We start from the raw sequence: 14,246 nt of genomic DNA, 5'->3' as shown, positions 1-14,246 counted from the left end.
TACAGTGGCAATGGTTGAAGTTGGCTTTATCCACTACTTGAGTTTTAAATTATATTTACAGTGAGTGAGGGCCTACTGGCCTAAAACTATGAGATTAAGTCGTTTGTTGAATGAATGAGTTTGATGGAGTTCAGGGGAGACCACACAAAGATGTGCCACTCTGGCATGTGGATTATTTTGAGCTGAAAAGAAACAAGGCTCAAAAGATTCAGGAAGAACTGTTGAACTTCCCCTTTACTGCTTAAAGAATTTAAAAGAGAAGGCTTATTCCAGGAAGTAGCTCTCACCATAGATGACTGTCGGAAAGTATGCACTCAGTGACACAGGGAAGAACCTGCTGCTGCTGCTGCTGCTGCTAAGTCACTTCAGTCGTGTCCGACTCTGTGCGACCCCATAGACAGCAGCCCACTAGGCTCCGCCATCCCTGGGATTCTCCAGGCAAGAATACTGGAGTGGGTTGCCATTCCCTTCTCCAGTGCATGCAAGTGAAAAGTGAAAGTGAAGTCGCTCAGTCATGTCCGACTCTTAACTAGCAAGGCCCTTTTGATCAAAGTCATCTGTGTCACATTGTCTTTAGATGACTCAGCAAACATTTGTTTACAAAGCATTAATTCTTCTCATCTTCCTCTGAAATTGCCTTATTAACACGCATGGAGGGAAGTACTTAGGAATGTGTAATCCAGGATATTTGGTGGATAACTGTGTGCTCAGTTATGTCTGACTCTTTGTGACCCCATGGACTACACCTGCCAGGCTCGTCCATCCGTAGGAGTTCCCAGTCAAGAATACTGGAGTGGGTTGCCATTTCCTTTTCCAGGGGATTTTCCCAGTCCAGGGATCAAACCCACGGTTCTTGTGTCAATACATGGCGGGCAGGTTCTTTACCACTGAGCCACCTGGAACTTCCCCTCAAAGTCCCAAACCCCAGCCTCCCCTTCCAGAATTCAGAATGGTATGTATATGTACATACACACTTTATCTTGCCTTGCTGTCTTTGAATTCTTCATGCGCTTGTGGTTTCCCTTTACACAAGTAATAAATTTAATTTTCTCCTGTTAATCTGCCTAACGTCATTTTCATTGCCAGCCAGAAGAACTGAGGAGGGGAAAGGGCAAAATTCTCCTCCCCCACAAGTTCACTGAGTACTAATTTCAGGCCAGCATTGCATGGAGATTGAGCCATCAGGAAGTTTAGAGAAATTAAAGGGCATACAAAGAGGTAACATGAGATCTGATTCTATGTCCGATTAAAATTGTCAGTTATATGTGTATATGGTCTTTAAACCCTAACTCTCAACAGGCCTGGACCTGCAGTTGGCCCCACCAGGAAGAAGAGACACACACAGAGCTGGCCTACCTGGATGGCTAGAAACCTTAATAGCTAAAGCCTGAGAAATGCTGAGACCCTTTAGAGACAGTGGTAGTTTTCCAAAGAAAAGAATTCCTGAAACAATAGTGTTAGCTTTTGATGGACAGGTGTGAAAGTTTTGTTTAAACGTAAATCAACTATGTCCTGATTGAGGAAGGAAGTTTATCTATGACAAATAGCAAGTCTTCCTCTCGGGTCTGGGTGTCGACTGTTTGGGACTTTTGCAGTGCCTCTCCAGAGAGATTTAGGTGTTGGTGATACTCAATTGCATAAACACTTACTGGATGAAACTATATCTCCTTAAGTAAGTAGTGCTGCCGCTGCTGCTAAGTCGCTTCAGTCGTGTCCGACTCTGTGCGACCCCATAGACGGCAGCCCACCAGGCTCCCCCGTCCCTGGGATTCTCCAGGCAAGAACACTGGAGTGGGGAAGTAAGTACTAGATACGTGAAAATATTAGCTTAACTGCTAAAGAATTTGCCAATCCTAAAATATGTACATTTCAAGGAAAGCATTTCCTTTAGAAATGCGACACAGAAATCATGTAACTGATGAGGTATGGTAGGCAAGTGTGTTGCAATATGTCTTAAGTGAATTTTTTAAATGCTTATTACTTTTTGAGGAGTTTATACATATGCATGGTAAAACATTTTTTTTTAAAGAAAAAGACACCTCTCTTTTATCTTGCTTAGATTTAAAAAATGATTTGATAGGAAGAGGTCCAGTGCAATAGGCAGTACACACTCAAATAGTTTAAAAGGAGAAGCAAACAGAATGAATTTGGATACTAAATGAGTTTTAATCCATAGTTTGGAAAAGATGAAATGGGCAGAAGCTGTAACTTAGTCTGCAGAGAAGACATTTAGGAGAAGCAAAAGTTAATAATAGATTTTCAATGTATGTCTCAATATCTAGTACTAGACATCAGGTAACTGCCACATATTTACTTACTTGTTGCACAGTCACTCTGCATTATTTGTCCCAATTTACTGATGAGTCTGAGATTAAGCAATTTTCTTGAGTGTGAATCCCAGCTGTGCATCTTACTAAGTGGCTAGTCCTAAATTTATGAAAAGTTTTGAAACTTATTTTCCTCATCTGTAAAATAGTTGTTGTTTAGTCTCTAAGTCATGTCTAACCTTTTTGTGACCCCATGGACTGTAGCCTGCTAGATTGCTCTGTCCATGGGATGTCCTAAGTAAGAATACTGGAATGGGTTGCCGTTTCCTTCTCCAGGGGATCTTCCTGACCCAGGGATTGAACCCACATCACATACATTGACAGGCAGACTCTGCCACTGAGCCACCAGGGAAGCCCCATCTATATGATAGGGGTAAGCAATGTCATGAGCATGCGTGTAAGTTCCTTAGCATAGTGCCTTGGACATGCAGTGACGTGAAAGTCGCTCAGTCATGTCCGACTCTTAGCGACCCCACGGACTATACAATCTGTGAAATTCTCCAGGCAAGAATATTGGAGTGGGTAGCCCTTCCCTTCTCCAAGGGATCTTCCCCCAGTTCAACCCAGGGATCAAACCCCGGTTTCCTGCACTGTAGGTGGATTCTTGGACATACAAGAACTTAGCAATTCTTTTACTGTTATTGCTGTGTGCTTGAACCTCTCAGATCTATGCTGGGAAACAGCAAAACAGAAGTAGCCCCACTCTGGTTTCCTGTAATCTTGCTCTCAAGACCTAATTCTAAGATAAGGCATGTCAGTCGTCATCCTACATGACTTGAGTTTTATTTCTTAAGAGAGAAAATGGGTCCCAAGAATCTCATTTGCCAACAGAAGTAATTATAAGTCATTAACATTTTGCTCAGCCTCTGTGAATCGTGATCAGGTTACAAAGACATCTGATTATATTACAGAAAAAGAAAAGGAAGAAGAGAGAATGAGGCCTTCTACTCCCATTTCTTATCTGTGATTGCCTGAACCTCACATTCCCCCATTCTGTCCACAGTTACAAGGGCTTCTAGGCTTCTGTAAGGTGGATGGCTACATTTTTTTTTTCTTAATAAACTCAATATTAACATGTGGCCACCCAGATAGAGGAGAAAACTTTCTGGGGTCCAGATGTTTTCAAAGCTAGATTAAGTAGAAGGTCAGCGAGACAGCAGGCAGAGGCACTAATTGGTCAGGGGCAGCAGAACATTTCTGGAGACATAATAAGATTAAGAAAACTGTGCTGGGCAGAACTCACTTCAGGGAGAGTACTGTACATGTAGGAAAGGCTTTGTAGATGGATGAAGGTGAGAGCTCAGGAGTCCAGCATTATTTGGAGTCACCCAGATATTCACTGAAACACCGAGTATAGGTTCAGTTAACCGAAGCTTCACTGCTTTGCTCCTGGGGTAGGAAGGATTGGAACCTGAGCTGGGTCCCACATTCTCTGCCCTTTTTCCATGAAAAGCTGGGCTTCACCTCTAAAGAAGTATTGAACGGATATAGGGAGATAAAATTTAATATGGTAACCAGATACTCCTGGTCTTGGTTTATGAAATATTTCCAAATGGCATCTGGGAGGTGCTCATAGAACTTACACTGTATCTTTATGTTGTGTGTTACATTTCAATCTTTTACAACAGAGGTTGTTTTTTTTTTTACTGGACCTCTTCCCCTTCTGGAGGAGGAAGCCATACCTGATGTCACCATCAAGAACAGAAATTAGGAGTCACGTTGGGATTCTCTGATCCCACATCTTGCCACTGCCCAATTCACCAATGTATGTAACTGAGTCTGGCAAAATTCTCTGCTATTATTTAAAATGTAAAACCTAAATGCCAGTAATAATGGGTGCAATGGTGACTTGACTTGCTTATATAAAGCTGTTCTGTCGTGGCTTCGTCTGTCTTGCCCTGTTGTGGGATATTTCTTGATGCAAGATAATGACATGCTGGTAGCAAAGAGGGATTTGCTTGAATAGTTAACCATTAGTTATTATGCTGATTGCAGTTTATTCCATAGCAAAATTCCATATCTTTGTTCATTTTTTGTGCCACCTTATGTAGACACAAATAGGACTGGAACTGAAAGTCTCACTCAGCTTTACTTGGACATAGAGAGGGACGGAACTCAACAACTGCAATGTGTTCTGTGCACCCTGTTATTTCAGACACTGAAACTGTCTGGCCGTAAACATTGTTTTAATGTGAGAAGGTACACCTGGTTATCCAGCATGTGCAAGGGAATGATTTGATCATAGCAAAATCTAGAGGACATGTGAGTTTGGGAAGCTCTGGATTCAAACATCCTAGTAAGTGGCAAGTTCATATGCCAAGGAAAATAGGCTCCTGTAATGGGTAAATTTCTGTGCATTGTATTGAGAGGGAATGGACCATGGAAGCTTCAACATGTTCCCTTGCATAATGATGAGATTTGTTTTAAAATTTATATAAAAAGCCAGGATATCTGGGGCAAGATATAGACAATGCAGAACCTATGAAAGGAGGTCTTAGTTTGACAAGCCATGTAATAGTAATGGCTGCAGTCAGCTGTTGGTATTTTTACAGTATGTAAGGGAGAGAGTGGAGGTGAAGACCCCTTTTGTTGTGTGCTGTTTCAGTTAACTACGAGAGGAATCCATGTGTTCTCTCTCATCTAAGATTTCTTTTTCGGCCATAAGCCAGAACTTCAGGGGTGTGGGTAAATTTGTACTAATAGTAAACCCTGCTATGCTTGGTAAAATGTCAAGCTTTGCTCCCTATATAGAGAAAGGAGTAGCTATTTGTTTAATGCACAGTCATGCACTTGGGTGCAAGAAATGTCTGCAAAAAAGAAGAATGTTCTGGCTTCTATATTCAGTAACAAAAACCCCACTGGGCGGTAAAAAACAAATCATTGCATCTTCTGTGATTTTTGTGAAGGAATTGGTAGGTGGCAGAGCATCCATCTCTATGTAGAAGTGAGGTGACTTCTCATGGCAGCATATTTATTTTGCAGTGGGGAAAATGATGAAAGGGAGCCAAGTACTTCTTTCTTTTCCCTCTCGGAGAGGGTGGCCTCCACCAGTTGACCTGAGTATCCATCTAATTGAAGATTGTGGGGGTGCACAGTCTTGGAGACTGGGATTTATTAAGAAGAGTAATTACTTACTTCTTTATAAGAAAGAAGAAATGTAAAAAAAATAGCAAAAAAAACCACCCCAAAACACTTCACTTTGTCTTGTTCAGATTCTAGCATAAGAAATAAGATTATGCAGGAAAAAAAAAATTTTAAGACTTCCAAGTCAGGCTGTTGAGATCTGAGAGAGGATTTTTCAGATGATCTCTGGTCCTCTTTAATGGACAGCAGCACCAGCCCAGAGGAGCCAGCTTATGGAGTTCTCCTGTGGGCTAGAGAAGAAACCCATGCTAACTGTGACACCAAAGCTCCAATACCTGCTGCCACATGGAAGAAGGTGTGTCATAAGGTCAGACAGCCCATCCATCGTTCTTCCCAGCGGATGGTGGGAAGAGGCAAGCTGGGTAGAGAAGGAGGACTAAGCAAACAAAAGCACCAGGATGATGTGTTCACACCCCCCCTCGCCTGCCCCACTCTCCAGCTTAGATGAGCAAGGAAATCGCAGAAGTAGGGAAGGCAAAGATGTTCTTAACAATCTTACAGGCTGCTCTGCACAGTCCTGGGGAGAACCCACATGACTTGGCCGTGCAGGAGGGCGGGAGGAGGTTATGGTTTCCCCAACTGGTCTTGGTTCCCATGGGGTGTATCTGTAGGATACAGATGCCCTTATCCTTGAAAATCTTCGTACAAAAACTGTGAGAAGAATATATTGTTTTATATGGCTATACATTTAATGTGTTCCTATTAATTCAGGCATCACCGATACAGTGAACACGAACTTGGGCTGAACTTCAGGAGATGGTGAGGGACACAGAGGCCTGGCATGCTGCAGTCCATGCAGTCGCAGAGTCAGACATGACTGGGCAGCTGAACAACAACATTAGTTCAGGATTGTGGTGGACACTGAGTCTATTTCATTTATAATTATAATTATCTCAAAAGTTATTCCCTTTAAGGGTTTTGTAATATATGGTGTCAGTCAGTCAGTTATGTGGTGTAAGAACATAATTTGAGGACAAATATACAAATTGCCTTTCAAAGATCTGGTACTTACGTTTCAATGGCAACATAAGTCAACACAAAGCCACTGCCCTGATCTAAAAATGACTGAAACATGATGAAGGCATGTATTTGCCTTTCATTTTAAACCAGGTCTTACAGGATTTGATAAAATATAATGTGTGTTGAGGAGCAATTCAAAAAGCTAGGCATTACATAATCACTCTTGTTGCTATAAAACAAATGTGATAACTGTGTCTAAATTGTCAAAGTACATGGTGAATATAAAGTCTTTCAAATAAACATTCTTATCATGAGCTTTTGGATCTTGAAGGCTCAGCGTGTCTGTGTCCAGTGTCTTAGAAAAGCATCATGTTTCCTTCCCGCCAGTGTTTTTCCAGCTGACACTTCCTGTCTATCCATTTGTCAAGGACGACAACTTTCCTTTCTTCAGTGGCAACTGGTCTTATTTGAAAATATTGGTGCCTGTTCTCTCAGCCTCTCTCTCTTTACCATCCTCTTTTTTTTCTCCCCCCAGTTATTATACCTTCTCATTTTTCAAAGGGGCAGCAGATCCATTGGCAAGGTCTTTACCGTGAGAAGATGTAGGCAGTGTGGAAAATCCTCACGCATGTAGCATTTCATGAAAGTGTACGTTGGTTAGAGTGGTGCGATTAGAAAGATTATCTGGATTCAAGGCCAGTTTTGCTGCCAAAAAACGGCCTGCTTCTCCCAAGACAGAAGTCTGTCTTGGTCACATCCTCACGTCCCAAACTGTCCAGTTGACATGGATGAGCTTGCTTCTTGGGAGGCAAGTTGTTTGAAATTCTCCTGGACCACTGCAGCTTCTGTCTGCAGCTATGAGGTTCTTACTTTCCAACGTTACATTTTCTTTTCTGTACATATCTGGGTGCATCTGACTGCCCACTTCAGCATCTCAGCCAGCCAGCCTTGCCTACCCCCAGCAAGTGCTCAAAGTAGATTCAGTATTTCATGTGTATACTCTTTTCACAATGTCATCAATAATTCAGCAGGCATTGCAGCACGTCTAAAATGCTGCAAAGGCAAACATTTTCCAGTCTCCACCCTGCCGTGCTCCTGCCAGTCTGAGACTCTACACTCAGGGTTGGTTCTGACTAAGGCTCTGCCTTTTGGTCCAAGGATATAACCCCAATCAATAGCCAAACACCTACTTGAGAACTGCCTTGCCCCCCACCCCCCACCACCCTTGTTGGTCAGCTTGTGCGCATTTTACAAATACAAGAATATCTGACTAATGCCTGATGTTTAATGAGGCACTTACAAGAGGGTATACAGAAAATTATTTCTGGGTATGTTTTGATGAACAAAAGAATTTTGGATCAGGAGCAGCTTCTGTTAGAGGTACCTAGAAAAAAAGGAGGGGAAAAAATGAAGTAATAGGCATGGGCCAAAGGAGGCAGAGTTGGCAGTAAAAGAGGAGAGGTTTTTTCAGTGAAATACTGGGAAGATAAAAGAAGATAATTGAAAGTAAGCCAGGGCCTATGAGCCTCAGTCCGTGGGAGTGTACAAGCAGAGAGAGGTACTGAAGAGCTGAGGAGATGGGAAGCAGGAGGGAGAGATCATTAGCTCCAGAGTTCCACATTCAGAAAGAAATTTGTAGCAAATATCACTGGTTATCGATGGGATTTCCCCCTTCTTCCAAATTAACAAAATGCTTGTTTGTTTAGAGCAGAAATACCATTGGTTAAAAACTCTAGTTTTCCTACAGAAAAAGACTCACAGACATAGAGAATGAACTTATGATTGTTGGGGTTGGAGTGAGGGAAAGAAAAGGGGAAAAGGATAATTGGGGAGTTTGGGATGGACATGTACACACTGCTATATTTTAAATGGGTAACCAACAAGGACCTACTGTATAGCATGTGGGACTCTGTTCAATGTTATGTGGCAGACTGGGTGAGAAAGGAGTTTGGGAGAGAGTGATTACATGTCTATGTAGGGCTAAGTCCCTTCACTGTGCATCTGAAACTTTCACAACATTGCTGTGATATTGGCTATACCCCAATACAAAATAAAAAGTTAAAAAAAATAAAAAACAGAAAAAAAAACCCAACTCTAGTCTTCCTAGATTCTCTTTCAACTGTGGGTGTGAGGTGATACCAATGAGACATAAGTGAAACTCCCTACAGACTTTGGTTCTCCAATAAATGCAAAGCCTCCAGAAAGAAAGAATATCGCTATTCCCGTTTGGTCTTCCTCCTTTCTGCCTTGTGAGTGGTCCTGATGCTGCAGAAACAGCAGTCATCCTACAATCACGAGGAAGAAAACCACATGACCAAGGATAGAAGTGACTCGTGGAAAAGATGGAAGTGGGAAGATTGTGGTTCTTGATGAAAACCTTGAGCCACTGCATTTTGGTTATTTGAAGCAGACTGCATTTCTAACAGAGTAAGGCTCAACAGTAACGAATCCACCTGTCAACACAGGAGATGCAGGTCTGATTTCTGGGTCTGGAAGATCCCCTACAGAAGGAAATGGCAACCCACTCCAGTATTCTTGCCCGGAGAATCCCATGGACAGAGGAGCTACAATCCGTGGGATCCCAAGTCGGACATGACTGAATGAATAAGTAACAGCGGCAAGGTAAGAAGAGAGCCACCAAGAGGAGAAAAAACACTTCTTTATATTCTCTTGAATATGTTATCTGTGACAAAATTAAACAATTTTGTGTTTAATATTCCTGAAATAGTGAAAGAGGGACAGTCAAATTTCCAGATATACAATTAAATGAAATAAAATTATTTGGATGCCATCACTCCTCAACTTCCCCTTTTCTCAAATTCTCTTTGTTGTTGTATTTTAGTACACCTAAAAATATAAGAGTTTTCCTAAATCGATGTACAGCTGGTTCTATCAAGTTTTCTTATTTTTTCTGTATAAGGGTTTAAGTTCTTCCACTTAAGATAGTATTTCCTTGGGTATTTTTTTGTTTGTTTAGATTTTTGTTTTGTTTTTGGCCATCAAAAGGCATGAAGGGATCAAATCTGAGCCTCCTGCAGTGGAAACACAGAGTCTTAGCCACTGGACAGCCAGGAAAATCCCTTCCTTAGGTGTTTTTAAGTAATATTATGTCTACATGGAGAAGAACTACTGTGTGCTAATCCTCTAGGACTTGGAGCCCAAGGATATACTCATGCCAACAATTATAGCCTTAGCGGCACAGGTTCTATTCTTCACAAAGCTTTTGGAGTTTGGGTGTAACCTCTCAGAAACTAAGTAATTAGCTGGCTAAGAAATGAACACCTCCATCAATGCCAGTTACCCTGAGGGTTCCTTAAACTCTTTGCTGTCTGGACAAATCCTAGAGATATACACCCTCGGCGAGTTGTGGAAAATTAATTACAGACTCCTGAGAACCTAAGAATAGGATGACAACCCAGTTGTTCTGACCCCTGAATCATACTGTTGGATAGATTCAGAGCACCTTGGATAAACCTAGTATTTATTTTTGATAATGCAACAAGTATGAACACATTTCTAAGAGAGTTCCTTTAGGAAATTTGATTATATATTTGTTACCCTAATATATAGTGGAAAAGGCTGCCTTTAAAATTTAGACAAATTGAAAAAAATGAAATTTCTTTGAATAAAAAATAAATGTATTTAAAGTACTCACATAATGTAAAGTGGGTAAAAGAAATTATCCAGAAGGAAAAAATGATCTGTTTAAACTACCTTTTTTAGAATTATATTCATTTCTTATTTCAAAATGCATTGGGTCAACCTAAGTACCATTTATTACATCAGAACAGCCAACACTGTTGTTACCCAGTTTGGAAGAAAGAACATGGATTTAAGGTCAATTCTACCTTAAGTAAAGCCATTTCCTTCCATTTTAATAGTTGAGATTTAAGAAAGAAAATGGACCCGATGGGGATTTGATCCCACAAACAGAAGATGAACACACTCCAAATGGCTGTGTAGTTCCAAGGAGACCTTCAGGTTTTTTATTCCAAGGACTGGCTCAATACTTCATTACACAGCAACTATGTTTGATCAGGCAAGACCTTCAAGTCTGAGCTCTTCTGTGGTCAGGGGAATGCTAATGACGGTCTGGCAGCTCAACACTGACTTTGGATATTTTCCCTAGCAACACTGGCCAGTTTTCCTTCTGTCTAGCAGTTGGTGTGGTACAAACTGGCAGTAGGTACAATGCCCACTATCTTCAGAGGATGCTGTTTCCAGCAAGCCTTCCTTTACAGTCATCTCTATAATGTATCTCTATTCCAGATCTCTCTAGAATGTATAGCCATTCAATTTTAATTTGCATTTGTTTGCAATATTGCTTTACATAACTCTTTTTGCTGCTTCACGAATCTATGTTTGATCTCCCCAAGGACGTCAAAGTGCCTGGAAGATCTGATTCTCTTTGACACAAAGAAGCGCCCCAGAGGCTATGCTTTTGATTTAGTTTTTAGTTCTGCAGGACAGCATTTCCACCTCAAGACTCTCCTACAGACTAGTAAGTGACTTATATTAGTGAGTGGGAAGAAGTGAGAACCAAGACAATTCCCAATGCTGCTGCTGCTGCTAAGTCACTTCAGTCGTGTCTGACTCTGTGGGACCCCATAGACAGCAGCCCACCAGGCTCCTCCATCCCAATACCAGTCCCCAAAGAGGGGGAGGGTGCTAGACAAGGACTCTTTGCCTTTCAGTTGTAACTATCTCTTAGAAAGCATTATGGAGAGCTGGTCATCAACCAATATCAACCAATTACTCTTACCTTGGGGTAATATTCTCTTGCATATCTTGTAAGATATGCAATCATTATCAATAGTGATATATCCTCAGTTGGTAATAGGCTTCCCAGGTGGCTGCTAATGCAGGAGACACAGGTTTGATCCCTGGGTCAGTAAGATCCCCTGGAGTAGGAAATGGCAATTTGCTCCAGTATTCTTGCCTGGAAAATTCCATGGGCAGGGGAGCCTGGTGGGCTATAGTCCATGGGGTGACAAAGAGTCAGACATGACTGAGCAACAGAGCATGCACTCAGATGGTAACCTGGTAATGTTCCGGCTCAAGGCACAATCCTGAGCCTGTCCGGTCAGTCCATGCCCAAGTACTGGGGGACTGGGGGGTTTGCTTCCTCTCCTCTACCCTCCTTGGAGTGTCCAGGCCCAAGTCTCAGAGAGCTGGTTACTCTGATTTTCAAAAAAGACAGTGGCCCAGAAGAATAGTTCCAATAGTGCTGAGTGATGCCTTGGGGTACGGCGGTGGGCATCGCCCCCACTGGAGCCTGCAAGCGGGGCACAGCCTACTGTACACGGGAAGGACGGTGGGTATCATGCTTTCTCAGCACAAGTATGTGTGGTGGTCACCAGAGTGGTGAGTCTGCCGGGAGTTATCTCCTGGTTGGTTGTGATAGTCAGCAGAGAAGAGTGTCTACACAAGGCTGCCCTGGGAGGGATGCATTTAAAAGCTGAGCGCTTGTAGCAAAACAAAGGCCAAGTGGGTGGCATGTTGTACCAGGAAGTCCATCAAGGTGTAATGTGGGAAGTGGACTCAGGACTCGGGGCTTGACTAAATCCTAAAATCTGCTCATGGTGCTCCTGTTGCAGACAAGGCGTCGGAGTGAACCGGGCAGATAGTGAGACTATGAAGATGAATAAGAAGAGTGAACACAGCATGACTGAGCCTGAGTATAGGAGCAGTCAAGAATGTGTGGCTTGTGGTTATGGCAACGGTTCCCTGTAGATAGAGCAAGTGGATGAGAGGCCAGGGACGTGCAAACAAGTGAAATGTTGAAGACTTGGGTCAAGGGCATTGGGAAGATCAGTGCTACCAGGATGCTGGTTTTTTTACTCTTTAGAATGTCTATCTCCCTCCCCAACCCAGAAGGTGGGCTCCTTGACTTGTTCACCACAGCTCCTGGAACAGGTGATATACATGGCCCGTGTGCAATAAATATTTGTTGAATGCATGATTAATTAAACTAACTGATATTCCTTCTCTCATTATTGGGAAGAGGAAGAGTCAGCCAGCCCAAAAACCCATTCTGAATTTAGAAGCCATAGGAAGCCATGCATGCGTTCATGCTTGGTCACTCAGTCGTGGCCAACTCTTTGAGACTCCATGGACTAGCCTGCCAGGTTTCTCTGTCTATTGGATTTCCCAGGCAAGAATACTGAAGCTGCTTGCCATGTCCTCCTCCCGGGATAAGAAGCCACGTATCCCCGAAAGCAGAGGAACAAACCTGTATATCTTCCCTTCTCTACCTTCCCTGTCCCCAGCACTACTCCCTTCTCCCACACCCAGACCTGCAAAAGATTTGGTCATGCTGAGTCCCAACACAGACCCTCAACATGATCCCACCTCCCACCCCACCTCCCAACTCTATTGTATCACATGGTGAGCCATCATCAGCTCCTCCTTATAGCTTTTCTCAGCTTCACTGATTCCTGGTAACTGGGAGTGATTCTTCTCAATACAGATGAAACCTAGGTGAAAAGCAGAGACACAGGACAGAGGTGGATGGGCCCTTTCAGGAGGATGTTTTCTACCTTCATGAATTTCATCTGTTATTAAACTGTGAGCCAGTCTTATTGATTTAATGCCTTGGCTTGGTACAACTCCATTCATCAAAGCTTCAGATTGGCACTCTCCCCTGGGCAGATGTACCATTGGTGGGTCAACTGATTTTGCAGGATTCCTTACTGTACTTGTACTCAGTTGTGTCCAACTCTTTGTGACCCCATGGACTGTAGCCAGCCAAGCTCCTCCGTTTGTGGAATTCTGCAGGCTGAAATACCGGAGTGGGTAGCCTACTGCTTCTTGAGTGGATCTTCTTGACCCAGGAGTCAAACCAGGGTCTCCTGCATTGCAGGCGGATTCTTTACCAGCTGAGCTACCAGGGAAGCCCATTGTACTTATGCAGACCTCCTTTATTCAACTCATGCCTGGGACCTTTAGCACCTGGCTCACAGCCTTTTCTAAATTAAGGAGTGATAAATAACTCACTATAGACTGCTTTATCCAAAAACATAGATTTAACAAATATGGAGAATCCACAGTATATATGTCTTTGGTTTCCTGAGATCCCTTAGATAATATGGAATTCTTGAAAAATGTGAAGAGATTCTGATAACCTCAAAATCAAGATTCTATTAAATTGCTAGTATCCACCAGACTATAAATTTTCCAAACTACTCTGCTCTCCCTAAGCCCCCAGCCTCACCCAAACCTGCTCCCAGTCCTCCCCAGACAGACAGTGGCTGGATGAATGAAAGAGTTCATCAGTCAGTGTGACAGAAAGAATTTTAATAAATAGTCCCTATTTCCCTCAGTCTAGTAAAAGCAAACTAGCCTAATAAATATATATGTAGGTTTGATAGAATCTGTGATCTTGAGAATTTGGAAATCTGTGATTTCATTTCCCAGATACACAGAGTATATTATGGTTTAGCATCAAACTTTTTGCACAGATAGGAACTTCTTTGATAGGAATTTTCTTTGTTAATCAGTTTGGCATCCTCTCTGTACTTTGACTGTAGTATCCATGAATACTATTAATAAAAAACAGAAAGTGAAGGAAATAAATCAGCCCCACAGTGAGGCTGGGGACTGTGGTGCAAATGGAGGGGAGGAAGGAGTAATAGATACGACTATACATGTTTTTCCTTTTCATACTGTTCATGGGGTTCTCAAGGCAAGAACGCCGAAGTGGTTTGCCATTGCCTTCTCCAGTGGACTACATTTTGTCAGAACTCTCCACCATGACCTTTTCATCTTGGGTGGCCCTACACGGCATGGCTCATAGTTTCACTGAGTTAGACAAGG

This window comes from Bison bison, unplaced genomic scaffold, assembly GCF_000754665.1.
Source record: "Bison bison bison isolate TAMUID 2011002044 unplaced genomic scaffold, Bison_UMD1.0 scf7180017864134, whole genome shotgun sequence".
Classification (NCBI taxonomy): Eukaryota; Metazoa; Chordata; class Mammalia; order Artiodactyla; family Bovidae; genus Bison; species Bison bison.
This window is presented reverse-complemented; position numbering follows the sequence as displayed.